Here is a 4,634-nt window from a genome sequence, read left to right on the forward strand (position 1 = left end):
GAACAACACCTTATATTCCGTCTGGGTAGCCTCCAACCCGATGGCATGAACATTGACTTCTCAAACATCCGCTAATGCCCCACCTCCCCCTCGTACCCCATCTGTTATTTATTTATTTATTTATGTACACTCATTCTTTTTCTCTCTCTCCTTTTTCTCCCTCTGTCCCTCTCACTATAACCCTTGCCCATCCTCTGGGTTCCCCCACCCCTTCTTTCTCCCTAGGCCTCCTGTCCCATGATCCTTTCATATCCCTTTTGCCAATCAACTTTCCAGCTCTTGGTTCCATCCCGCCCCCTCCTGTCTTCTCCTGTCATTTTGGATCTCCCCCTCCCCTTCCCACTTTCAAATCTCTTACTAGTTCTTTTTTCAGTTAGTCCTGACGAAGGGTCTTGGCCTGAAACATCGACAGTACCTCCTCCTAGAGATGCTGCCTGGCCTGCTGCGTTCACCAGCAACTTTTATGTGTGTTGCTTGAAACTCCAGCATCTGCAGATTTCCTCATATCTGCAGAAAATCTTGTGTTTAAGGTAATTCTGTCCTTGTGTGAGTCAACGATTTTTTAAAAAATAACACTCAGTGAACAAATCCTCGGTGACATTGTTGTGAGGAATGGCTGGGACAATGAGTCCATGTTGTTTTAGATTAAATTAGATTCAACTTTATTGTCGTTGTGCCGAGTACAGATACAAAGCCAATGAAATGCATTTAGCAAACAACAGGAATTCTGCAGATGCTGGAATTTCAAGCAACACACATCAAAGTTGCTGGTGAACGCAGCAGGCCAGGCAGCATCTCTAGGAAGAGGTACAGTCGACGTTTCAGGCCGAGACCCTTCATCAGGACTAGGGTGACCCTGTCGAAGGGTCTCGGCCTGAAACGTCGACTGTACCTCTTCCTAGAGATGCTGCCTGGCCTGCTGCGTTCACCAGCAACTTTGAAATGCATTTAGCATCTGACCAGAAATGCAAAGAATAGTGTTGTTTACAAAATAACTGCGAATAAAAAAGTGCTACAGCTCTCTGTGATGAGAGGTTCAGCAGGGTCACAGCCTCAGGGAAGAAGCTCTTCCTGTGCCTGCTGGTGCGAGAGCGGAGGTTCCTGTAGCACCTACCGGACGGGAGGAGAGCAAAGCAAAAAGTCCATGGTTATGGTGAGATGCATCACTGATAATGCTTTTCGCCCTGCCCAGGCAACGTTTATGGTAGATGTTCTCAATGGTGGGCAGTTGAGTGCCGATAATCCGCTGGGCAGTTTTCACTACACACTGGAGTGCTTTGCGGTCCGATACAGGATAATTGCCATACACACTGAGATGCAGTTGGTGAGTATGCTCTCAGTGGTACAGCGGTAAAAGTCCATCAATATCCTGATACAGTATGTCAAGGCAAACAGGACTCAATAGTAGTGTTTACTCTGCAAGGCAGGATTTAAAACCTGAGCAGATATAAACCTGGTTTGAGTGCTTGATGGTTTTGTGCCTGTACTCACTGGAGTTTAGAAGAATGAGGGAGATCTTACTGAAACTTATTGAATATTGAAAGGCCTAAAGAGAGTGGACAATGTTTTCTGTAGTACATGTGTCTAGGAACAGAGGGCTCAGCCTCAGAGTGGAGGGCCATCCCTTTCCAGCAGAGATATGGAATTTCTTTAACCTGTGGGTATCATAGTGGAGGCGTTGATGACAGTCCCAAATGCAAGACACAGACACTGAAGTACTAAGAACAGAACTTGACTAGAGAGCTGGGACAAGAACACAGACTTGGGCTAGGACATTGGCTAGGCAAGTGGGACCAGGACCAGGAACTGGGAACTAGGAGCCTGGGCTTGGATTCTGAGCCAGAGACTGGACAAGGACCCAGAACATGGGTCTTGACTCGGGATCAGACCCCGGATCCAGGCGAGGACATGACGTGGCTACACAACTGGATGTGGCTTGGGTTCCTCGAGCCGAGGACGTGACAAGGCTTGTGTTCGGACTCGGGCTCGGACTCTGGAACTAGGCGAAGACGTGACGTGGTCTTGGGAAACAGGAACCTCAGAACACAAAGCCGGAAGCCTGGACTTGGTCAAGGGAGAGACAGGAACACAGGGACATGGAACACAGAGCTGGGACCCCTCCTTGGGAACAGGACGTAGGGCCAGGACTCATACACAGAATGCTGAACACAACAAGACAGTTCCCAACACTAGGTGGTGGCAAACAGCCGGACCTACGTAGCAAAGGCGTGGACACAGAGACAGTTCCTTTTCTTGCTCCAGCAGTTGAACTTGAGAGCAGTGTACAGGCGAGGCAAGGCTTCAGGCAGGGCTCCCAGAGGCAGGTAAAGGGAAGGGAATCAGACAAGGTGTATGGACAGAGAAAATTCAGCCACTGAATCAGAATCAGAATCAGAAGTAGAAGCTTCTTCTTCTTCTTCTTCTTCTTCTTCCTCCCCCACCCCCCGCCCTTGCAGGATGTATAATTAATTATAGAACTTCAAGGAACTCAAATTCTCGAATACAACCTAGTCTCACATATAAACTGAATGATAGATTCTTCAATCAGATGTTGATTCTCTTGATGGCCAAACAAAGATTTAATAGAAAATCAAAATAAATTTAAGCCAATAGCCTCTTGAACAACATGCTTCTTTCAATCTTGTATCGATTACAGCTCAGCAAAACATGCCGGACTGTCTCTGGACTACCACAGTCACATAATCCAGTAGAATATTTTCCTATTATCTTTAAATAATAGTTTAGCCCACAATGCCCCAACCTAAGTCTTGTAAATTTCATCATATCTCTACGACTTAAAAGGTTACAGTCTGAGACCTTTTTAACTAGTGGGTAACTAGAAAAATAATGCCTTCCCCTTAATTAATTTTTCCAATCCTCCTGCCACTTCTTCTCTGTACCTTTTTAAATCCTACTTCTCAATTCTGCTTTGCCTAGGGGAACTCTAATTTCTACTTGTCTGCTCTGTAAGGAAGACTTTGCAATGCCATCCACAATTTCATTTCCCTCCACGCCAGCATGCTCAGGAATCCATGAAAATCTAACTGCACAATCCATCTTCCCTACTCTAAACAACACTAAGAGAATCTCAATAACTATGTCAGGGCGAGCTTTTGATTTACTCCCTTTTATAGACTCTAAGGCAGCAGCAGAATCGGAACAGATGATAACCCTACGTGGTTGAGAGTCTTCTATCCACCATAAGGCCCAGAGGATTGCTAATAATTCTGTTGCAAAGAAAGAAACACCATCTGAAACCCGGTGACCAATCTTAACTCCAAGTTGAGACACATACATCCCAAATCCTGCCCTACTGCTCTCTGGGTCCACTGAGCCATCAGTAAAAATCTTCAGATAAGATCCCTATTTATTATTTAAATATTCATTTGTGATCAACACTGATGAAATTGCACTGCTTCCTTTAAGCTGAAAAAGGAGGAATAGGTCTACTTCTGGTTCTGGAAAGAGCCAAAAAGGGAAGATGGCAGGCAAATTTGGCCAACTATGTCTTCCTCAGTCAGTTTCAATCTCACAGCTCAGTTATTAACCAAATCTAAAAATGGGTATCTTTTAATTCTACCTTGGCACTCCAACTTCCCCTGCAAAAGAGCCACTGAAGCTGAACCAAGGGGCTATTTATGTAGCCGGCCCAAAATGTGAATCAGCTGCCTCAATTAGAGCACCCAACCGAAAAAGGGAAAACTAGGAAACCTGGAATAAGGAACTATGGACCGGACTGTGGACCGGACTGTGGACCGGAATCCGGATTTCATGGACTGGACCATGACAGTGGGTGGTGACTCTGTGGAATTCATTGCCACACATTGGAGTTTTTTTTTTTGGAAATCAGATGCGTCGGACATCTATTTGATGTATCTTACACAAGTGGTCTTTGTAAGTGCTTTCAGAAATTCCAGCCTGGAAAAGAACATTGGCAAGATGAGCAAACTAACATCAATGGATTTGTAGGATTTTAGATAGTTCGTTGTAGGGGCATCGTTTCACTTCTGTGATGTGCCTATAGATTGTCCATATCTCGAGAATATAGGAGTGCAGGGATCACTGGTATCCTGTTGACCAACGCTTGGACATTCCAGGGATTTCAGAGTAATTTTGGGTGATTGCCTTTAGGACTGGAGAGTATGGGAAAGTCCTCAGGGTGCAGGTGGAGAAGATCAGAAAAATAAGGCAAAATTGTGTTGAGATGCAAGAGAGAGGGAGGGGGATATAATGGCTGGAGGGAAGCCAGGGAGCTTGGAGGACACTGAACAAAGGATTTAGTGACAGGGAGACAGAATTGATGGAGAGGATTCGATAGGAGCACTCACAATGATCAGGCAGTGAGCAAAGGCATCTATATCCACCCATGTCTTTGGCTGTATAATTCTGACTGCATACTTGTTGCAGGTACCTAATCACTTATCGACCTAAGTGTGTATATTAATGTTTATGCACCAATTGAACACTTGCTACTGGATCAAGATGTCTGTGAGCACTAGTATCTCACATACACAGGCAGCTCCTGCTTTCCCTTACACACATTTCCACTTTCTCCATTCTTCATTATACTTTCCCAGTACTTGTATCCAATGAACATCCAATAAATGTTGGTTTATTGAAAAGAGCGTAAAGGA

General features: G+C 45.0%; 1 protein-coding gene across 5 annotated transcripts in view; it reads left to right on the top strand.

Annotated features, from left to right (window-relative positions):
* The window catches only part of cep85l (centrosomal protein 85, like), a 343,531-nt gene that overhangs the window by 163,518 nt on the left and 175,379 nt on the right, over nt 1-4,634 (top strand). The gene's annotated exons all lie outside the window — the stretch shown is intronic.

The sequence above is a fragment of the Mobula birostris genome, chromosome 2 (assembly GCF_030028105.1).
Source record: "Mobula birostris isolate sMobBir1 chromosome 2, sMobBir1.hap1, whole genome shotgun sequence".
Taxonomy (NCBI): domain Eukaryota; kingdom Metazoa; phylum Chordata; class Chondrichthyes; order Myliobatiformes; family Myliobatidae; genus Mobula; species Mobula birostris.